Here is a 24,920-nt window from a genome sequence, read left to right as displayed (position 1 = left end):
CATACACACTCACAAAAAGAGGAAAAGGGGAAAAAATCATAAATCTTGCTCTCAAAGCCCACCTCCTCAATTTGGGATGATTCGTTGTCTATTCATGTATTCCACAGATGCAGGGTACGTCAGGTTGATTGTGGAGCTTTAATCCGCTGCTTCTGAGGCTGCTGGGAGAGATTTCCCTTTCTCTTCTTTGTTCGCACAGCTCCCGGGGCTCAGCTTTGGATTTGGCCCCGCCTCTGCGTGTAGGTTGCCAGAGAGCATCTGTTCTTCGCTCAGACTGGATGGGGTTAAAGGAGCCGCTGATTAGGGGGCTCTGGCTCACTCAGGCCGGGGGGGTGGGAGGGGCATGGAGTGCGGGGCGGGCCTGCGCCGGCAGAGGCCGGCGTGACGTTGCACCAGGCTGAGGCGCGCCGTGCGTTCTCCCGTGGGAGTTGTCCCTGGATCCCGGGACGCTGGCAGTGGCGGGCTGCAAGGCTCCCCGGAAGGGAGGTGTGGAGAGTGACCTGTGACAGGCTTCTTGGTGGTGGCAGCAGCTGCCTTAGCGTCTCATGCCTGTCTCTGGGGTCCGCGCTTTTAGCCGTGGCTCGCGCCCGTCTCTGAAGCTCCTTTAAGCGGCGCTCTTAATCCCCTCTCCTCGAGCACCAGGAAGCAAAGAGGGAAGAAAAAGTCTCTTGCCTCTTCGGCAGCTCCAGACCTTTTCCCGGACTCCCTCCCGGCTAGCCGTGGCGCACTAACCGCCTGCAGGCTGTGTTCACTCCGGCAACCTCAGTCCTCTCTCTGCGCTCCAACTGACCGAAGCCCGAGCCTCAGCTCCCAGACCCCCTCGCCCCGGCAGGTGAGCAGACAAGCCTCTCGGTCTCGTAAGTGCTGGTCGGCACCGATCTTCTGTGCGGTAATCTCTCCGCTTTGCCCTCCGCAGCCCTGTTGCTGCGCTCTCCCCCGCTACTCCGAAGCTTCCCTCTCCGCCACGCGCGAAGGGGCTTCCTAGTGTGTGGAAACGTTTCCTCCTTCACAGCTCCCTCCCACTGGTGCAGGTCCCGTCCCTATCCTTTTGTCTCTGTTTATTCTTTTTTCTTTTGCCCTACCCAGGTATGTGGGGGGTTTCTTGCCTTTTGGGAGGTCTGAGGTCTCCTGCCAGCGTTCAGTAGGTGTTCTGTAGGAGTTGTTCCACGTGTAGATGTATTTCTGGTGTATCTGTGGGGAGGAAGGTGATCTCCGCGTGTTACTCTTCCGCCATATTCCCGGAAGCCAAACTACAAAAGAAGATTTTAAATGGTTAATAAGCACATAAAAAGTACTCAACTTCAGGGAAATGCAAATTAGGACCAAAATGAAATAACTATGGATACAGCCATTAGGATGGCTAAACTTTTTTTTTTAACAACTTTATTGGAGTATAATTGCTTTACAATGGCGTGTTAGTTTCTGCTTTATAACAAAGTGAATCAGTTATACATATACGTATGTTTCCATATCTCTTCCCTCTTGCGTCTCCCTCCCTCCCACCCTCCCTATCCCACCCCTCCAGGCGGTCACAAAGCACCGAGCTGATCTCCCTGTGCTATGCGGCTGCTTTCCACTAGCTATCTATTTTATGTTTGGTAGTGTATATATGCCCATGCCACTCTCTCACTTTGTCACAGCTTACCCTTCCCCCTCCCTGTATCCTCACGTCCATGCTCTAATAGGTCTGTATCTTTATTCCCGTCTTACCCCTAGGTTCTTCATGACATTTTCTTTTTTTTTTCTTTCTTAGATTCCATATATATGTGTTAGCATACGGTATTTGTCTTTCTCTTTCTGACTTACTTCACTCTGTATGACAGACTCTAGGTCCATCCACCTCACTGCAGATAACTCAATTTCGTTTCCTTTTATGGCTGAGTAATATTCCATTGTATATATGTGCCACATCTTCTTTATCCATTCATCTGATGATGGACACTTAGGTTGCTTCCATGTCCTGGCTATTGTAAATAGAGCTGCAATGAACATTTTGGTATATGACTCTTTTTGAATTATGGTTTTCTCAGGGTATACGCCCAGTAGTGGGATTGCTGGGTCGTATGGTAGTTCTCTTTTTAGTTTTTTAAGGAACCTCCATACTGTTCTCCATAGTGGCTGTATCAATTTACATTCCCACCAACAGTGCAGGAGTGTTCCCTTTTCTCCACAGCCTCTTCAGCATCTATTATTTCTAGATTTTTTGATGATGGCTATTCTGACCAGTGTGAGATATTTCATTGTAGTTTTGACTTGCGTTTCTCTAATGATTAATGAAGTTGAGCATTCTTTCGTGTGTTTGGTTGCAGTTTGTATATCTTCTTTGGAGAAATGTCTGTTTAGGTCTTCTACCCATTTTTGGATTGGGTTGTTTGTTTTTTTGTTATTGAGCTTCATGAGCTGCTTGTAAATCTTGGAGATTAATATTTTGTCCGTTGCTTCATTTGCAAATATTTTCTCCCATTCTGAGGGTTGTCGTTTGGTCTTGTTTATGGTTTCCTTTGCTGTGCAAAAGCTTTGAAGTTTCATTAGGTCCTATTTGTTTATTTTTGTTTTTATTTCCATTTCTCTAGGAGGTGCGTCAAAAAGGATCTTGCTGTGGTTTATGTCATAGAGTGTTCTGCCTATGTTTTCCTCTAAGAGTTTTATAGTGTCTGGCCTTATATTTAGGCCTTTAATCCATTTTGAGTTTATTTTTGTGTATGGTGTTAGGGAGTGTTCTAATTTTATACTTTTACATGTACCTGTCCAGTTTTCACAGCGCCTCTTACTGAAGAGGCTGTCTTTTCTCTACTGTATATTCTTGCCTCCTTTAGATGATTTGGAATTTAAATGGTGTTTTCTAAAAAAGTAGAAGATATTATGTTGCCTTGAGATAATCTTTGAAGATTGATAAAACATACAGTCCACTATTTGAAAGCAATATTTAAATCTTTATATCACACATTTAGAAATTGCTTAATAAGTGGGTGCTAGATAATTATATCAGTTAGATACATGATCACATTAACTGCAGGGAGAACAACGAGTATGTGTTTATCATGTAGTTGATATTGTGGTAATTCATGTCTACATGAGGTTAAATGGAGACTTTACTGATCAGATTATTCTAATAATTAGGTTCATATTTTTTCAAGTGGTTCTTTTATTCTTTTGAAATTACCTCACTTCTCTAATTTACGTTGTACATGGAGATATAACCACCGTAAAGTTTAAGCTAAGAAACTTTGAGTATCCAAAGAATTCTAATTTCGCTTTTACATTTTATTTTTTTATGGAAAATATTTATAAAAACAATTTTACTATTTGTTTTTATACATCATTCAACTGTCAATAAAAAATTTAAGTGTTTTCTCCAAAAAGAAAAAAATTCTGATACACTTCCACCAGAAATTCCGAGCCAGTTATAAATTTATTAGTATCATAGTTAACCTGACACAAATATTTCTAATTCACGTATATCTTTTTAAGTACATCTACATAAATCCATCTTGAACTTAGTATAATCCTATGGCTAAACTGAGTGTCGTAACTAGGATATAAAATTGCTAGGCTTAAAAAATATTGCTCAATTACAAATGTTATTCTCAATCAAGGAATAGATTTTCATTGAATTATTAATAAATTTTAATATATTTTTTTAATTTACCTAGGAAAATGTCACTTTCTCACATTGCCTCTTCAGAGCATTGAGAATTCATAGCTTATAATTACATTCATATAATATTCAATTAAATACACATTTAAACAATTCACTTTAATAATCTCCTGTACAGGAATTACAGAAGTATATGAAGTAAGTATTTATTTTTCTTTATAAGATTTAAATAATCTAAAAATAAATTTATTATATCACATCATGGTAATTTTTGAAAATATGTTTTCTAGACAAAGTTACAATCCATTGAATTAAAAAAAAATCCTCCCTGCTTTTTGTCCTCTCTAAAATTATATTGAATATATATCCTAAGTGATGATTTGAGTACTGGAATTACTTTTTCCCCAAAATTAATGCATGTGGGTGAAATAGTTCATCTATGAATGTTGAAAATTTTTTCAGGAATACTACCATTAATATGTTCTTTAAAGATGCCATTGGTGTAATTTATCATGTGAAAGCTCTGAAAACTGCTGTCGAAATTGAGAAGATGGAACACTCTTCAGACCTACTTCACAACATTTTCCTCTTTGCTGTACTTCTCAAAGAAAAACCAAAATTTAAGCAGCATCGCACAATATTTTGCCCTCATTGCTGTGTGAATGGGACCAAAATACCCCAATCAAAATAACCACCCTTATATTCTTTGACTCCATACCTCATGTGCTCAGAAGCACAACTATGGGGAAAAGTTTTACAAACATACTTTAAGTCACCAAACCCTTTCCATAGTTGTTGCCAAACTTCTACACAGTAGGAACTGTGAAAACAAGTGCCAAAACCTCACGTTCCTCATATAGCTTCTGACAGCTGCAAACCCTTAAGCTTCAAGTGCAGCTGCCTCGAGTAGAACGACTGAAAGGACCCACAAAGGCAGAGACACAGATTACATATGTTCAATAACTTTAAAGCAATAATAAGAATATGTGGTTATATTAAGGCCATTAGGCAAGAGGGAAATTGTACAAGCAGTCTCTAATTGACCTTGCAGGGAGACTCTGATCGCCGTTATTGTGCCTTCATTAGTCCCCAAATCATCTACTTTTGTTAGGATTATATAGTTTTTCAACACACAAACCCACACCAAATAAAGTGCAATTACATTGGTTCAGTTAGTACCCCATCTCTGATTTGTAATTTTCCAAGGAGCACCATTTGAACAGTTAATTCTTGAAAAGTCTAAAGCAACTCCTGGCACCAAATTATTACCAGGGACCCAATATATAGGATATATATATATACCCCAACATGGAGAATGGAAACTACACAGACATCTGAGCTACACCATATAAAAACAAAGAGCAAATTCAAGTAAAACCCCACATCTGATGAAAGTAACTTAAAACATGTTTTTCTTCCGAACTTTAAAAACTAGATTTGCCTTGCAGTTCTCTTGTTCCCAAGAAAGATCAAAATAAATTCAGTTAATACCTTAAATCTTCTTTCCCTTTGCTTTTTAAGGCTGTAGAAAACTGAACATTTGTGAATTGCTCTTCTATTCTTTTCAGCTTCTAACTGACTTTATTCAGTTGAATGGACACACACAGAAGCTGGCATTTAAAGATTTTTTCTTGTGGACCTGGGCAAGCTGAGTCCCCATCTCTGCCATTTTAGCGCCATTATATTAATTTATGCCCAATCTCTGTGTTTAAACATCCAATTTTTTCAAACATTCATCCTTAGAGGCAAAAGAATAATCCTGGCGTTAGAAAAAAGTGAAGTCTAAGAATAATTTAAATGTGAATTCAGGCTAATGTGTGTTTAAGCTCTTAGGCATCATGAGTTTCAATTTATAAAATACAAAAGACATCAACATTATAATGATCAACTCTTACTGCCTATTCTAATGTAAGGCACAGGTACAGTGTTAAAATTTGGGAGGGGGGCATAATTCTAAACAGTTATTTAATTTAGGGTTTAACTTCCTCCTCCGCCTAAACTTTAGTTATAGTTTAAATGAACAGATTTGTGCTACTATAGTTTTCTTAATGGATGTCTTTTACAGAGTCATATTTTGTAAGCATTTACTTTTCATCCATATTATATTTATTTAATCAACCTCTATTGGGATAAGTAGAACATTTTCCACTGTTGTATATATATATATATATATATATATGTACATATATGTGTATGTGTATATAAACATATATATACACACATATATATGTGTATTATATACACATAAATATATATAAGATTGTGATGAATATCTTCGTAAATAAAGTTTTGATAAGATTCAATATTCCTGGAACAGTGAGATTTATCTTCAACTTCTGCTTGAAATGTACCCCTCCCAGACATCTCACTGCTTCCTGAAATTCATTGCTCAAGAACTTGCTACTGTTTTTGGGTTTTGTTTGTTTTTAAATTTCTTTCTTTCTTTGAGACTGTTTTGGATGCTACATGTAGATGAGGAGGAACATGTGCCAACCCTCCTTTCCCACACTAAATGTAGTGAGAAGTATGACATCAAACCCCAGCTGCACGAGGCATTTATGGATCTAGGGAGATTCTTTATCAAGGAGTTTCCAATGATCAAGAATGCAAGCTTGCTTCATTCAGATCTGCACACAATGATCCCTCCCTCTAAAGCCTTTTTATATTAAATTGAGTTTGAATCCATTCCTCGGTGAACTTTCATCTTGAGCTAATTATGACTCAGTGCTGCTTGGCCTTAGTAGGCTTCTGTGGCTTAGGATATGGTTTTGAAACACTGCCAGATGAATGCAGCCAAGTGTGGCACACATGGAGTATTGGCCCATTGGCATCTGGGGAAACAAGATGAGAGCTACCTGTCTTCTCTGAGTGTGGCTTCTTTGTTTTCTCTTCAAAATACCTGTTTTAAGGGATGAAATATATAGATGCAGGCCAAGGTCTGTGTATTTTTTGTGTTTGTGCACACATGTATCAACAAAAATGTGCTAGACAATACAACATAGTTTCAGTATTTTTCTTGAAGCTATTTTGGAATTAAATCACATATGGCATAAAAGTAATTCATTGAATTGGATACCAATAAAAGATAACTGAAATGTATCCATGCTAATTCTGTGCCAGTCACCTTTCATTTCTTAACCCATGTAATAATCTAGGAAGTGGCACAACTTATCCCCTTTTGAAAGCGAGTGAACTGAGGCTTAAGAAGTGTCAGTTACTTGTCCTGTCACCTCTGTGAACCAGGATTCAAACCCAGGCCATCTACATAACACATCTTGTTCTTAACTACAAACACCAACCCATTTCTATTACAAAGATAACTTTAAGTCTAGAAGAGGTGTTGAAATAATAGAGATAACAACTATGCTGTTCTTAGAAAAATTGTATCTAGGCTAGGCTTCCTGAAGAAAATTGAGGTGGTAAATAGATTTTTCATAATTTAACTTGGGCTGATTATTTTAAACAACTGTAAGACACTACTCAGTAAGTGTGTGTTTGTGTACATATATAATGGTAACATTTATCATCCTTTAGTAGGCCTGCTAGGGGATGTTTCTCCCTAGTGCGTTCTCCTAATGGAACCCGTTTGTGTGCTGTGTAGATGGCAAGGCCTCCCTGGTGGCTGGTCTCTCCTCCTTAGATGCATTTCTCCCACAGGCTCATAGAACACTGTCCTACTGTATGGAGGTGAAATGGAGGTTGTGAAATGCAGTTCATGTTTTCATTCTGGCTTTGACTGAACATCTGCTCACCCAAGACCAGCTTTTTTTAGTTCCATCTACTCATTACTATGGTTACCATGGTATATACTCTATTTTAGGCCTGTATCTGTTGGCGTGTGGCCATTCTCTCTGGGAGGAAAAAAGAAAAAGTTTTCCAGAGCTAAACTGGCCTTCTATTCAGTAAATATGGTAATTTTTGCCTATGTTGAGTTTCCTCCCCTCCTCTTTCCTTTTTTGTTTGGTGTTCTTCTGTTTGAAAAAGGATCTTTCCATCCAACTTTTTTGTGTGGATTTAACTACACATTTTCTACTTAATTACTCCCTCTGTTTTGAAAAGTTTCCCCTTAATTGCACTCATATAGGGTTTGTTTCTATAGTCATTGTGATAGTTAAATGTGACAGTTGCCTGCTTATATTCTTCTAAATATGGTATCTAGGAAGAAAAAGTTCTGATATTTCTTGAAGAAGATCACGCTGTTAGTCTGTTAGTAAATTTTAGCCACACTGTAGACCTGTGTTGTTCAATAGAATGGTAGCCAGTAGCCTTGTTTGGCAACTGAGCTCTTCAGTTGTGCTAGCCTGAGTTCAGTTTTGCAGATTTTGAAGACCTAATAGGAAAGAAAGAATGTAAAATATCCCAATAATTTTATGTTGATTACATAATGATGGCATGAAATAATAATATTTTTGTTACAGTAGGTAATAAAATGTATTATTAAATTAATTTCACTTAATTTTTTTACTTTTTTAAGGTGATTACTAGGAAATTTAAAATTAAATAATGGCTCACATTGTACTTTAATTAGACTTTGCTGCTTAAACCACTTCTGAGAGTTGAGATATCAGTAAACACACAAACAAATAACAGTAATTAGTATATTCATTATTTGGGGTCATGTTTGAATTCTTACTGCGGGCTATAATAATTTCTTTCTTAAATGCATGTCTCCATAGTTCATAAATGTCTGTCATTTAAAGGCAATATGTTTGAATATCCTAAGAAAATGTGAATCACATAATCTTTACCTTCCAGCAGGGAATAAACAGTGTCTGTGTGTGTGTGTGTGTGTGTATGATAGGTAGATTGATTGATAGACAGATAATATTATATATATATAAAGATATATAGTTTCTCAATTGATCTAATAAATTATTATCTTCCACAATTATAACTTCTATATGCCAATGTAAAAATATCTCTTATCAGGGAGTAAACCTTCATAGTCAAAATACACATGCAAAAGATCTGAGGAATAAAGACATAAAACTCATGTATTTTATTATGAAAGGGGAGTAGTCCATCATATCAAAAACAATTAAAATTATGTTAAAATGTAGCTATATACATTTTATAAGCCTATTATCTTAGGTTCTACATGCAACCAATATTAATAATAAGTTTATAATGGGGAGGAAAGAATTACTCGGGAATCATAGGAATTTAGAGAATTTTTCCTCCCCATCTCATAGAATAGACCCAAATTATTTCAAGTCCTGTAATTGAAGTTTATATGGGTGAATCTGAGTCAGTAAGGACATTTGAAAGTACTTATAATAGGAATTATATACCCAATATTAGAAATTGGTAATACCTTTTAGAAACATTTTCACCCCAAAAAGGCAAAATAAAATAAATTTAATGTTTTATAAACCATTTATTTTAATTATCTTATTTACTTTATTTTTAATTTTATTATAAATTATAAATAAACCTTAGTTTTCTGGAAATTTTTTTCACCCATAAAGCATGATCTCAGGTAAAAATTAGGTTAAATTTTCTCTAGAATTAATTGTAAAATACTTCTGACATTACTTTGAAATCTATTTCACATATAATATATTAATAAATTTATAAAAATAAAATTTATAGAATAGTAAATGTAAAAATGGCAAACAAATTTGCATTTCCAAAATATTTACTCCTAGAAAAGACCAATCCATACATTTGGAGTCATGTAGACAGAAATTAATAGTAGGTTTAGTCTTTGATTACTTGCTACCTTTTAGTCAATTAACTTTTAATAGTAAACTTTGTTCTTGGTATTTAATCAATTGGAAGAAAAGTCAGGCATGGATATTCACTTTTTTTTTTTCCATTATACTTCGTGGACTTTAGGTGTATACCAAAATCTGTTAAATACTGTAGATAACACAGTCCAGAATCTGAAAATTACTTCATTCCAGTACATAGTTTAAGTTTCTGGCAGTGGAACACCATGTAATATGGGAAATTTGAAAATTGTTTCCCTTTAAGTTTTTTTTTTTTAAACATATTATTTATTTATTTATATTTTTGGCTGTGTTGGGTCCTCAATTACTGCTGCGTGCGGGCTTTCTCTAGTTGTGGTGAGCGGGGGCTACTCTTCATTGCGGTGCGCGGGCTTCTCATTGCGGTGACTTCTCTTGTTGTGGAGCACAGGCTCTAGGTGCGTGGGCTTCAGTAGTTGTGGCACGTGGGCTCAGTAGTTGTGGCTCGCAGGCTCTAGAGCACAGGCTCAGTAGTTGTGGCGCACAGGCTTAGTTGCTCCGCGGCATGTGGAATCTTCCCGGACCAGGGCTCGAACTCGTGTCCCCTGCCTTGGCAGGCGGATTCTTAACAACTGCGCCACCAGGGAAGTCCCCCCTTTAAGTTTTAAAAATAGCTTCCTTGATGCCCCAAGCCTTAGAATTCATTTAACTCCTAACAGATACTTAATCTCTGTATTCACATATAGCATGTCTTGGATAAAAGTCACAAACTGAAAACAAAAGAGAAAAATGTCACTACTCATCGGCATTGTGCCTTTGAACATTTCCTTTCTCTAAAATATTTCAAATTAGCACATGTACCAAACTATATCTTCTGACTTTCTAGCCTTGGAGCAATATTTTTTTCACCTGAATTTTTTTTTTTTTTTTGGAGGGTGGGTTTTTCATGGCAAGTCGGAAGGGTTTGAAATTTTGAAATAGTAATGAGAATGTTTTGGTTGCTTTCTATGAATTAGAGGCAACTAGTTTCCTAGTTACTTTTTTTTCCTTTTTTTGCTTGTTTTAATTTCTTCTGCGAGTTCTGAGAATTTTGATAAAGAGGCAAATGAGGAGTTTAAGAGTATATAAGAGTATAAATGAGGAGTATAGAGTCATTGTGGGAAATCTGAAACATCATCATTTTCACGTTACAGGGTTATTGAAGTTGCTTATAGCCAATAGAGAGTCATTTTCTTGTGTTGCATTTCTACAATCTGGTGGAAGCTAAACACCAAAGTAGGGACAATCAAGGGAGGCTGTAAATGTGTTTGTGATGAGGACATCGATTGTAGCTCCAACTGAGAACTTTGGAAGATTGTGATTTTACCAGGTATTTCTAAATTGACACTCACATGCAGTATGTAGGCACTATTGCCATTTCCTGTTTTACATAAGAAACTTTCCATCAAAGCTGGATTTTTGTCTCAAAAATCGTGTTAATGGAACTAAATAAAGAGGTAATTAATGGACACCCTAAAGCAAGCCTGAAACAGTCTTCAAGGCAGCAGTCCTAGACTGAATCATGACTTTTAAAAACATGAGATTGCATTATTTCTCTTTCTTATCTTAAATAATACAGTGATTTGTAACCCTATGATGTTAAATTGTTGTATTGACAACATGCCTGCTGTGAGTAGAGACATTTGAAAATAATCTCTTTGGGTGTAGCAAACTTTATAAAGTTACTTAATTTTTAAATATGCTCAAGAACTATGAATATTTACTCGGAAGTAAAAGCTAATATGTAGTAATCACTTTAAATGTTTTTTCTTCTACAAGTTTTTTCTGTGAAGCACACATCTATCTAGCTACCTGTTTATCTATCTATCTATATCTCAAAGCATATCAGCCCCTATTTCATTAGTAGAGCATATGAAAATAGACAAATACTTCAATTTATCAATGCATTAGATTTATTATGTATACAGCCATATGTTAAGTTTATATTCCTTTAACTATACTGAATTGCCACTGAAAAACCAAAAGATTAGTTTCTTCATATTAAGACAATTCCAACTGATCTTGCTTAATTTTAGCCATTACTTTGAAAGCTTACTCCCACTTTGGCCCAGGATCTAATATAGAGAATTTAGGAATTAATAGACCTTTACTTATTTAGACATTTACATTTCAACAGACTACTGTCCAAGACAGCCTAGACTAGAATTAAGTATTGATACATCCCTTCATTGGCAGTGCATCTGAGTACTGTGAAAAAAAATAAAAGAAGGTAATTACATTTTCATGAATAAGAATTTGTAATTATTTACAATCATGTCAATCACATTTTAATGTGCAGTGGATATAGTGTCTTTTTTTGGAAATGAGTCACTGGGATTTAGAATGTTGGGTTTATTTGTAATATCCTGATGGAAACATCTGGTATGAGCCGCTTGTAAAACTCATAATGCCACACCAGTACTCACATTAGCATGTTGCGTGATTCAGTGAGCTATGTAAGTCTTATTTTTTCTTTTTTTTTTTGCGGTACGCGGGCCTCTCACTGTTGTGGCCTCTCCCGTTGTGGAGCGCAGGCTCCGGACGCGCTGGCCCAGCGGCCATGGCTCACGGGCCCAGCTGCTCCGCAGCATGTGGGATCTTCCTGGACCGGGGCACGAACCCATGTCCCCCGCATTGGCAGGCGGACTCTCAACCACTGCGCCACCAGGGAAGCCCTTTCTTTTTTTTTTAATATATATTTTTTATTTTTATTATTTTTTATGTTTTTTTTTTTTATACGTAAGTCTTTGGATCCTTAGTTGGAACTGTCTCTGAAAGAGTATTGGTAAAGGAGTAATGAGTAATGGTAAAAACAAGTTACTGAGTGAAAAAGAAAGACAACTGAATCCTGCTTATGACAATTTTGTGAATGAGCTGTAAAGATATTAGTAGGAGTCAGAGATTTTATTTACATTTTTGGTTCTATACTTCATTCAGGCAAATTGTATTCTTCCCAATGTGCCAGAACATTTTGTTAATAACAGGAAAATACCTCATTGCCATTGGGGTTGAATAGGCTCTTTTCCACATTCCTATTTTATTTCAGCAGATTGGACTCCCCTTCCTTCCATTTCTCCTTTTTCTGCCACCAAAGGAGCATGCATGCACACACACAGACTTCATTCCCTCTTATTACTTGCCAGCTGTAAGACTGAAATGCCGAACTCTAAAATGTGTTTTTTTTTCAAACAGCAGCAGCAACATCTGGATCTATGCAACTTTAATCTTGGCTGGTTTCCTTCTTTTCCTTTTTGGCCTTCCAGACACCTGTGGACGTCCTGTACATACACAATGACATCAAACCATAGTTGGTAATCTGATTCTCTTGGTATAATGAACAATGATTAGTTAGAAGCATATAAAACCACAAACTGCTAGTAATAAAGAACAAGTTCAATGCATTACAGACAGGGGGCAATGAAAACTCCAGTTAAAAATTAAGTGAATTTAAAACAGTTAATGAAAACTAGAGTCACCTGAATCTTCTATTTTCAAACTTTATTTTAAAAGTGTTGGTTGGGATTAAAAGCAGAAAAGCACCTTTTGTTTAAGGGGGAAGGCTCTTGTCATAAAATATCAAACCTTGATTTCGAGCTACAAGAACTTGGGAAGGAAGCCAAAAAATTCTTCCAAATACCCCTGGCAAATTTCTTAATCATCTTGATACTTCTATTTTTTGATACCTCAAAGTTCCTAATGTCTGTCTTTTTGAGCTCCAAGCTGAATGACTGCAAAGTGGGATTTGGAGATTATTCAGAAAAGCAATCAATAGTTCCAAACAGAAAACCATGTCTGTCACAGGTATCGATTGCTTGAAACTCCACTCTACGTATTCATGGTATTCAAATGTGAAGCCTGAGATATAGAATTTGATGTACAAAACCTAACAGTATGTGGTGCTGGTCTCTCTTTCCATGGCACGGACTCAGTTTATATTTTGAATGCTTCAGCTAACTACCTTCAGGTATGGATATCAAAGAGATAGATATAGGACAAAGTCCGTTCCTATACTTACTGATTCTCTTTGATTTAATAAAATCCAAACCATTCTTATTTCAGAGTATAAAATAAAGACCATTATGGTTGTTAGCATGAGCTCATGGAAGAGTTGGATGAAAAACTGTGCTTGTAAAATTCTAAAATACCTAATCATTTAAGTGTGCAATAAATAAATTGAATTACCCCTACCATGCCCCATGTACCATAGGGGGAAAAAAGTTGTGGAAAATTAGTAGTGCAATCAATGGCAGATGACTGTTTTGGGTGGTAAAGGAAAAATAAATTAGGTAATATCCTTTCAATGGTAAAACAGATGAAAGGGGACGTGCTTTTCTCATTTTACCTCCTCACAAACTCTGTCACTGTCTTCAAAATGTCTACTTATGGGGCTTCCCTGGTGGCGCAGCGGTTGAGAGTCCGCCTGCCGATGCAGGGGACACGGGTTCGTGCCCCGGTCCGGGAGGATCCCACATGCCGCGGAGCGGCTGGGCCCGTGAGCCATGGCCGCTGAGCCTGCGCGTCCGGAGCCTGTGCCCCGCAATGGGAGAGGCCGCAGCAGTGAGAGGCCCGTGTACCGCAAAAAAAAAAAAAATGTCTACTTATGATACTTACCTGAACAGATGATATTCATTGGAAACACTGAAAAATCATAGATCTTATTATTTAATGTTTTGTTATATATTGTCTTCATTGGTTTTTTAAAAATTGTTTCAAAATTTTGATATTAGGTTCCCTCATTGTTCAGTTGGTACATTTAAAAAGTCATTGATCTCATCTATTTTCTTTATTTTTGATATAGAGATTATTGTTATCCTTATTTTGTGAGTTATACTATAAAATATTTAAGAAATGACCTAAATCATATTAATATCATAAAAGATTTTTTTAGACTCCTTTTGAATTCCCAATTAACTGCATTTTTAATAGATCAACCACAAAGTTGAGCAATGGAACATATATCCAGGGCGTAAAATATTTATTTCTGCTTAATATGAGCCACTGATGCCATAAAATAAATTGATATAACTGATCACATGTTTCTTTTACTTGACTTACTTCTTATGGGAATCTCTTTTTTTCTATATCACACCTTTATACTTGGCCATTAGGTAAGAATGTGGGGCATTTCATTGTTAATCACTGTGATTGGCTCAAAATCTCTGTAATTGAGTAAATCATATTTGGGGCACATCAATTAAACCATCAAGTACAAGCCCTAAATTTGCCAGAAAAATAATACCATAAAATTATTATAGGGTAGGACAGTAATTCATTAAAGGGCCACAAAGGACCCATGTGAAGGCATACAGAGAGAAGTGCAAATATGTGAAGTAAAATAACATAACTTTTGGAATTATACACCGTATTCTCTCATTTTTTACTAAAACATTTTATATATCATTGACATTAATGATTGTTGTTTAGAGAAATATAGGATAACAGTATATTTTATAGAAGTTTGGTAAACAAAACCGTGGTCCCAATCTTATTTCAGATTTTCATTGTTGTCCACTTGGACTATTTTAATAGTCGTCTGATCTGATGTCAGTTTCTCTTCTAGGTTTCTGGGAGAATGTTCCTCCTAAAATTCTGCTACATTTATGTTTCTCCTCTGATTAAAATACTCCTCAACACTTTTGTCATGACAACCTCTCAAACTCCATATTTTGCCTACTTGTTTCATTAAAATGTCTTTTGACACACAAAGCTAGATGTAATTCCTTGAATATTAAATGTTTTACTGCCTCCATGCCTATATACATACTGTTACCTCTGCCTGGAATGTCCTCGTTGAATCTGACCCTACTTCGCTATATCCCCATGTGCCTGGATCAATCTGATAAAAAATCCCAGGTTAAAATTACTTCCTCCAGGAAATCTGTGAGCCTGAGTTGGAATTATTCACCCCGTACTACCTCTGTATCTTTGGTTTAGTTACGTTTTTCTACTTCTCTCCCTAATGAATTTACATTTTTACCTCCTATGGGATTTTGAGTTTCTTTAGGGCTGGAACCACATGCTATTTATACCTGTGTTTCCTGTGTCTAGTAGAGTGCCTACATGCTTAGTAAATATCTGTTGGATGAACAAAAAAAAAACAAATGGGTCAAAATGAAGAAAAGTCAGTTCAATAAAGGGTATTTTTGCTCTCTATAAACTTGCCATAGATTGTTGAAATAGATCAGCTGTAATCAATTGATTCAGTGTGGATAAAGATACATCTCATCTGAAAAGAAACCTTCAAAGATCTTAAGTAAAAGAAGTAATGTTTCATCTTTCATAAAGATAGAGACTTTTCATATATAAAAGCTCCTTATTCTGGAAATTGCCATCCATTTCCTCTCTCTCTCCCTCCCTCTTTGCCCCCTTTGCTTTCTCCTTTCTCTCTCTTTCTTCCAAGAACTAGCATTTATTATATGCCAGAAATGTCTCTAGGATATGGTGTTAAGGGGGTCATTAATGTTTATTTATGGTTGCCCAACTCTCTTGTGACGGTGCAAATGAGATTTTGAAGTGTAAAGATGGGGACGCTAAAATATTTTTCCACATAGACTGCCATAAAAAATAACTGGTTTCTATTATTTCCTGTCCTTACGCACTTGACTCTTTTCTCGTTCTCTGAGTAATATTCCTAAAGATTATAATGGCCCTTTTATTTCTTTATAATTTATAAAAACACTTATTTTTACAAAGGGAATTATATGCAATCCAGTAAAAACAGGCTATTTAAAAATAAATGGAGCCACCCAGAAATTAAAGATTTAATTCATAAAACTCAAAACTATAATCTAACAGCCATCATCCCAACAAATTCAAAAATGCTATAAATTATCTTTGTGTTTTATTTATTTCGTGGCAAATGCATACAAATATTATGTTGTTGCCCTTAATCCAATTTTGAATTTTATCACAGGCTAAAAGACCTTGCAAAAAGGAAAACAGCCTTGAGGGCTATCCATTCATCAAAAAGACCATGTACCATAGCTGCTTTTCTATACTGGAGTTTGCTGTATTTGCATGCTTTTAGGCTTGAAATCTGTGATTAAATGCTACATTCTTACATTAGCTAGCAGGGTGAAAGTTACGAAGCTGGAACTAGTTCAAAACAATGCAGCTTTGAAAAAATAAACTCATATCTGTAAAATGATAGTTCTAATGTACAAATAGTAACTTCATAGATTTTTAAAAGCTCTCTTATATAGAATTATTCTAATCTTACAGGATTCAAGAATATTTTTACATACTCTCATGCTGTCTCTGTTAGGAATGACACATGCTCTTTGATACTACCTTGACTATATATGAACAATCCTAGTATAATTCTTGGCATACCTCAAGAGCTCAGTAGTTCCCACTTCCTTTGCCTGCCTGCTTTTCTTTCTCCCTCCTTCCCTTTCTCTCTCCTTTTCTTCCACTACGCATCACGACCACTACATTTACGTGACGTCTTCCCTGATTGTTCCAGTTAAAACTGACTACTTGCTTCCTAACTACCACTGAACATACCTAATGGCTTAGAATTAAGTTATGTTATGAATTTTACCTTGAAAGGTCTTTTCAAATTCTCTCATATATAAATGTTCACCTCCCTGGAAATAATGTAAATCTATCGAGGGCGGAGATCAATTCATTGGCAGATTTTGCACATTTCAGACTATTGTACTTAAGTGGGCCTATCACAGCCTCCAAAATTATTTTAAACTCAAAGATATACATAAAAACATTTAATAGACACATATCATTGAGAAATCCTATTTTTTTCACAATTCAATTACTGTTTTACAAAGTAAAAACGAATTACTCCATATTTTTCTATCAACTATAGAATGACTATGGACTTTACATATATTATCCCAACCTGAAATAAGTCAAAAGCAAATAATTTAAGAAAACCTTTTTTTATGGTTTAAAAACACTTTAATTTATAATATTTTTTTCTCAAATTATAGAATTGGCCAATTTAGAATTTAGCCAGAAACCTTTATTTAACCATTACCACTATGAATGCCCTTGCATATCTCTCCTCTGAACTACTGAAAAGCTGTCTAAATGATCACCACGATTGCACAGGCAGCTCTAATCACCTCTACTCTGCTGAGTTGCCAGAGTGGTCCTTTTAAAATATGCCAGATCATATCACTCCTTTGCTCAAAACCTTCCAATTACTGGCAGATCTCCCATGGCCTGTTGAGTCCTTCAAAGTTCACAAGGTTCTTCATGTTCAAGCTCCCTCATACCTCTCTGATTTCATCTCCCACCATGTCCCTCTCTCAGGGCATTGCAGCCACACAGGCTTCCTTGCTGTTTCTAAAATATTATACTTCACCTGGATATTTTGAGTCTCTGATGCCTCAGGCTCTTCTCATAGATATCCTGTGGCAGACTTGCTCGCTTAATTCAGATCATTATGCAAATGTGACCTCATTAGAGAAGTTTGTTCTGACCCTTCAATCTAAAATAGCACCTCTCACCACCCTTTCTCTCTTTTTCCCCACTTCGGTAGTTTGTGGTTTTTTAATATAATTTAATTTATTTCTTCATTTATTTATTGTCTCTCTCCTTTCCCTAGAATACAAGTTTCATAGGGCAAGGACTTTCCCTGTCCATTTGTCCATCTAGACTCCAAAGTCTAGAGCTGTGCCTGCCCCATAGTTGACATAAACTGAATATTTGTTTAAAAGATGTATATAATATACATATACTATATGATATATGCATACACACACACATATATTCCTTTGTTGTAGGTGTGTAGGCCTATTACAAAAATAAGGACAAATAGAAATTATTGCATATAAACTGTTTATTACATTAGGTGTGGCACTCCTTTTCATACTCTATTATGCAGTGAATGTCTTTTTTCTTTCCACTCAAATATAAGCTCTTTGAAGAAAGGGGTTGATTACATCTACTTACTGTTAGTGTTACCTACAATACTCAGTACATGCCTTATACATTTTATCAAACAGTAAATATCTATTTAACGTTGAAAACATTATTTTTGAAATTATTTTTGTGGTTGATAATTTTTTAATTTACTTTATTAAACTATAGTTGATTTACAATGTGTTAATTTCTGCTGTACAGCAAAATGATTCAGTTATACATATATATACATTCATTTACATATTCTTTTCCCTTATGGTTTATCACAGGATATTGAATATAGTTTCTTGTGCTATGCAGTAAGACCTTATTATTTATCCATTCTATATATAATAGTTTGCATCTGCTAATTCCAAATTCCCAATCCATCCCTACTTCACCTTCCCTCCCCATCGGCAACCAGAAGTCTGTTCTCTATGTTGGTGAGTCTGTTTCTGTTTTGTAGGTAAGTTCATTTGTGTCATATTTTAGATTTGTGGTTTATAATTATAATGTACTCAGGGATATTGTGACTCTTCTTACCATTTTCACTGGTATTGCAGTCTATTTAACTAGACATATTGAAAAATTTCAGAAGTAAACAATTCATTAGTTTTAAATTACCTGCTGTTCTTAGTAGTGTGATGAAAACTTACACTCTCCTGCTCCATCCGTGTGTTCATCATGTCCCATCCCTTGGGCATTTAGTAGGCACCTCCGTTATCATGGCTGAGATACGGCAGTGTTTGTGTTCAAGTAACCCTTATTTTACTTAATAATGGCCCCAAAGCTCAAGGGTAGTGATGCTGGCAATTCAGATATGCCAAAGGAAAGCTGTCAAGTGCTTCCTTTAAGTGAAAAGGAGAAATTTCTCAACTTAATAAGGAAAGGAAAAAAAATCATATGCTGAGATTGCTAAGGTCTACAGTAAGAATGAATCTTCTATCTGTGAAATTGTAAAGAAGGAAAAAGAAATTTGTGTTAATTTTGCTGTCTCACCTCAAACTGCAAAAGTAATGGCCACAGTACATGTAAGTGCTTAGTTAAGATGAAAACGGAATTAAATTTGTACAAGATATTGTGAGAGAGCGAGAGAGCAAGAGAGAAAACACATTCAAATAACTTTTATTTCAATATATTGTTACAGTTCTATTTTATTATTAGTTATAGTTTTTAATCTCTTACTGTGCCTAATTTACAAATTAAAGCTTATCATATATATGTATAGGAAAAAGCATATTGTTTTTAAGTTTCACTACTATCCACATTTCAGGCATCCACTGGGGGTCTTGGAGCATATCCCCTGAAAATAAGGGGGAACTACTGTACTTTTCATAAGAATAGAGGATGATTTTAAGACTAATAGAGGATGATTTTACGATTTTAAAATTTCAGTCTCTTTGAAAAAAGGAATTCAGGAATTATTTTGAAATTTTTTGTTAAAGATTTAAAAATACACCTTTTGTTATCTAAAACCTTCATTTGGTAAAATACGATGGCCAATGCATATATAATCATCATTTTGCCATTTATCTATCAGCCAAAAACAGCATTTGCTTTGTTTCAACCATATGTTCTTTTCTTTTTGCTCTACAACAATCTTGTTTTTGTTCATTCATTGGAGCTGGCAGATAGCTATAGGGTTTGAATTCTAAAGTCAATTCAGCATTAACTTTATATCCATGACCAATGTCAAATGTGAACTCTCCCTAATAGAAATATTGAGTAATCTCATGTTAATCTTCTCAGTGTACCAGCTCTGACTAGCAGTAATGAACAAAGTTTGATTGGAAACCCCAGTAGATTACTATCGTCCTACAGAGTTTACTTTTTAAGAAACCACCCTACGGATTTATCCCACCCACCTAAGTCAGGCTGCTGCGGCTCAACAACATTTGAAAAGTCTTCATACACCCTGTAATTAAAGAAATCCTTGACTCATGGTGCCAGGAATGCAAGTGGGTTCAACCATCGTACTGGTAAATACGAGTTCTTCAGATAAGTTATATTTATTTACACATTTTGACATTGTGTTGATTTACCAGTTTTCAAAAGACTTAGGAAAGGTAATACATAATTAAAAACTCTAAAACAATTTATTTTAAACTACATTTTTAAGAACTAAAATGTACTACTCTCTGGAAGAGAATAAACAGACTTAGGCATGATTTTAAAGTCACATTTAAAATAAAAGTATTTGACGTAAATATTTTTATTGTACAGATGTTGTGCTACAACAAAGAAAAATGCATAGGATATTGGGCTTTTTGTCTAATACCAAAGAAATTAAATGTTGAATTAAAGAATAAAATTCCTAGCCTGTGTTACATAAACTTGAATGATGGTAATCAACCATGATGCATGACTAAGGCACACATCTGTCTATATGATTTATGACAGAATATAATCAGAAAATAAGCTCTCCACTTTTTAAAGAACTATAGTTCATTGTAAGAAAGGATCATATTTAGCATCGAAGCACAGAAGTATTTTTCATTTATACTCCTTCTGCAGGGTTCTTCCCACATTTTTCCCCCAACTTTACTCTTTTTTACTCATTGTATGCTGCAGGTTCCCCCTTGTGAATGTCCACTCAGGAAATGACATGATTTCTTCTCATTAGAGAAATGTTTTCTTTTTAAGAAGCGAATACACTTATGTTCTGCTTTAGCTGAAGGTGGTCTGTCTGTCATACTTGGCGTGTTTGATTATGTAGTGATTAGTGCCAAAAGAACACGTAGATTAAGAGCCTTGCTAAAATGAATATTAGCAAACTTTACCAACCGTACCACCGTGAATTGTATCTTCAGAAGAGGGAATCAAGCTCTCTTAAGAATTCATGCCTTTGATTGACATAAATATTACAGTATAGAGAAAATACACAATTAATTTAATGTCAGTCTTTTAGTAGCTGATCTTCAGAAGTCATAGAGTCTTAGCCTTGTTGTTAACACTTAAGCATTTCTCATGCGTTTAATTACATTTAGTACTTGATGACATTTGCTTAAAGATTCATTTAATCTTTATTACAACCTGATAATGAGTGTACTATTATTTCCTTCACTTTATTGATTAGAAAACTGAGGCTAGAGTTGTTGTCACTTGCCTAAGGTTGCCTGTGAGTAAAATGGTGGAGTCGAGTTTCCACTCTGGTCTGACTCTGGGGGTCCTGCTTATAACTGCTCTTCTGCTCTGCCTGAGTGTCAGGAACCGAGACCCTCTTCTCAAATGAAATCTTCAGGAAGCCTCTACCGAGTTTAAATGTGACTGATGTGCTTTCCCATTTTTTAAAACCCTCAAACCCTTCTTTGGTATCTTTCTTAAAATATGTGTATTTTCCATGAATATAATTATAATACAAACGATGATGATAGTGATTCACTAGCAGTCTTCTATTGTGGGTTTATTTTTGACGGGCATTTGTTTTACAACTATTAACTCATTTATCATCACAACACGACGAGGTAGGTAGTATTACTGTTCACATTTTATGTATGATTAAACTAAGTCACACAGCTGTTTACTTACAGAGCAGTGATTTGAACACAGGCAGTCTGATTCCCAGATTGCGTGTTTTAAAAGTTATTGTCTTATCATTATTGCTGGATTGTATTATAGAGAAAGATGGTGCTTTATTTGGGTTCTGGAGCACTTTTATAAAATAGTATCCTGAAATTTTAATTTTAGTGATAATTGTATCCCATCTAGTTTCAGAAAGCAAGTAAATGTAACTTAGGGAAAAAATGTACTGAAAACATACAATAAAGAGCACTTTTACTAATCAATAAATAGATATTTGTTGAGTTAAATATGTAATAATATGGTTAGTTAAGATAACCATAATATAAACATAAAGATTATGAGATGAAATTAGTATTATCAATTAGAATTGGCTGTAAAAACTATGTTGTCCTCCACAGATTATATCCAAACAACTTGATTTTATCTAGGTAAACTGGAACTTAGGAAAATGATGGTAATCACAATTGTTATTGCAAATAAGACTCCTAATTCAGCCTAATACGTATTTGACTAATGTTAGGTAATTCACCATTATTAGTCACCACTAAGTATTTAGCACACCTGTGGTGCCAATATTTTCATATGTCTTATCATTTAATCTTCACAATAATCCTGAATGGCAATCATATTCATATTCATTTTGCAGAAGAAGGAAATGGAGGCACAGAGAAACAAGTAAGCTGCACTAGGGTAACACAGCAAGTAAATTGGAAAAGTCCATCTCATTTCAAATCTCCTACTTCATTATTACATGGCTTCATCCTTTATAATAGCACTTACAATCAAATAATTATACATAGTTTACCTTTTTACTGTGACATATAACTGCTCTGTGCTCAGGTCTTAATTTATAAAAGTGACTGAGTAAAAACAAGGAGAGATCAAATGCCACTGAAAGAGAAGTTTAATGTTACTCACAGTTTTCCGAGAACGAGGGGCATGCCACGCCACACAGGGCCTGAGGAAGAATGCCATGTTTTGGTCAGGAGGTAGAAGCAGGAGTGAGGGAGGAGACTTTACTGGGGTCTCTGCAGAAAAGGCAGTGTTGGACAGAGTAAGCCATTTAGGATTGGTTAGTTCGAATAATTCTGGAAGGCTTTGGGCTTTAGGGATAGTTTCTAGTTGTCTGGTACCTGGCTGGCTCTGGGTTCATTTAGAGCAGGGAAATACTGGCTTGATGTATCAGAGTTAAATAAGAAGGTAGGTGGGAATATGGCTTTGGATCTGCAGATCTGCACATGAAAGGTGTGCTCCAGGCAAGCTGTCCACCATTCCCAGGAATTAGCTTGTCCTGGGAGGGTCAGTCTCTCTTTGTGTCTGTAAGGCTCCCAAGAGTTGTCAAAACATCCTAGCTCTGGGCCTCCCTGGTGGCGCAGTGGTTGAGAGTCCGCCTGCCGATGCAGGGGATACAGGTTCGTGCCCCGGTCCGGGAAGATCCCACATGCCGCGGAGCAGCTGGGCCTGCGCGTCCGGAGCCTCTGCTCCGCAATGGGAGAGGCCACAACAGTGAGAGGCCCACATAGTGCAGAAAAAAAAAAAAAAAAAAAAAAAAAATCATAGATCACAGAAAATTCTTTTAAAAATATAGTTAATACAATAACTTACATACAGAAAAATCATATCTAATTTACTTCTAATGTGTAATAGGTTTTGCCTTTTATGAAGCAAATGACTTAATAAAAATCCCTTAACTGATTATTTCTGCAAGTGGAGCATATTTCCTTTTAACCTGTTATAAATAATTCCATATATCCAAGTACATGCATTTAATAAGTAGCTGATGCCAGCAATATGAATTTTATAATTTTGCTAGCAATAAGAAACAACTTCTTTGATTGGTTTAATATACTTTTAGCAATCCTGCTTGGGAGGAATTCCTGCTAAAACTTAGCAACTTTTTTAGTGTACCAGAAGGAGTATAACATTTTTACTGTATACAAAGTATAAACTCTATAAATAGCAGACAAAAACAGTAATACATCATAAGTCTCAGAGACAACATATCATTTTCTGATAGCAGCAGGAGAATTTAAATGTATGTCACCTGTTAATTATTCTTAGGACTAAAGGTATAACAGCCATTACCAAGTAGTCTTGATATGGGGTTGGGGTATCAGTGATTCTATAATCATAATAATAACTTGGTCCCCGGAAAGAAGAAAGAGAATCGAGGTGGGAATGATGTCCGACACAGTAACAGAGAAGTGGTTCAATTGAGGTCTTTGCTGACAACTGGGAACTTGATTTTGTTTCACCTACTAGAGAGATTTACTATTTTTCACATCTTTTTTTTTTTAATATTTTATAATTCCCTTTTACTGGCCTTTTCTTCAGAATCTGGCGGTAATACCCCCCCCACCCCTCTTTTTCTCTTGTTTTCTAATTACAAAAGTAATACCTGTACATACTCACGGTAAACAATTCAATATTATGCAACTATGCAATAGAAAAATGAAAGTCTCCCACAATCACCAACCCCCAAATACTAATACTTTTTTTAAACCTCTTTATTGGAATATAATTGCTTTACAATGGTGTGTTAGATTCTGCTTTACAGCAAAGTCAATCAACTATATACATACATATGTCCCCATATCTCTTATGTCTCCCTCCCTCCCACCCTGCCTATCCCACGCCTCTAGGTGGTCACCAACCACCTAGCTGATCTCCCTGTGCTATGCGGCTGCTTCCCACTAGCTATCTATTTTACGTTTGGTAGTGTATATATGTCCATGCCACTCTCTCACTTTGTCACAGCTTACCCTTCCCCCTCCCCGTATCCTCAAGTCCATTCCCTAGTAGGTCTGTGTCTTTATTCCCGTCTTGACCCTAGGTTCTTCAGAACTTTTGTTGTTGTTGTTCCATATATGTGTGTTAGCATACGGTATTTGTTTTTCTCTTTCTGACTTACTTCACCCTGTATGACAGACTCTAGGTCCATCCACCTCACTACAAATAACTCAATTTCGTTTTTTTTTATGGCTAACATTCCATTGTATATATGTGCCACATCTTCTTTATCCATTCATCTGTTGATGGACACTTAGGTTGCTTCCACGTCCTGACTATTGTAAATAGAGCTGCAGTGAACATTGTGGTACATGACTCTTTTTGAATTATGGTTTACCAACAAACACATGGTAGGATGCTCAGCATCACTAATCATTAGAGAAATGCAAATCAAAACTACAATGAGGTAGCACCTC

General features: G+C 36.0%; 1 protein-coding gene across 11 annotated transcripts in view; it reads left to right on the top strand.

Annotated features, from left to right (window-relative positions):
* SEMA3A (semaphorin 3A) overlaps positions 1–24,920 on the top strand; it is an 859,827-nt gene that overhangs the window by 425,569 nt on the left and 409,338 nt on the right. The window contains exon 1 of one of the 11 annotated variants that reach the window (XM_079931563.1): positions 381–832. The exons of the other annotated variants lie outside the window; for them this stretch is intronic. The gene's annotated coding sequence lies outside the window, so the exon portion shown is untranslated. Of the gene's footprint in view, positions 1–380; positions 833–24,920 lie in introns of those variants that run through there. 11 annotated transcript variants of the gene reach the window in all.

This window comes from Stenella coeruleoalba (assembly GCF_951394435.1).
Source record: "Stenella coeruleoalba genome assembly, chromosome: 9".
In the NCBI taxonomy this organism is placed as follows: domain Eukaryota; kingdom Metazoa; phylum Chordata; class Mammalia; order Artiodactyla; family Delphinidae; genus Stenella; species Stenella coeruleoalba.
Note: the sequence above shows the minus strand (reverse complement) of the source record. Positions and strands in the feature narration are given on the sequence as shown.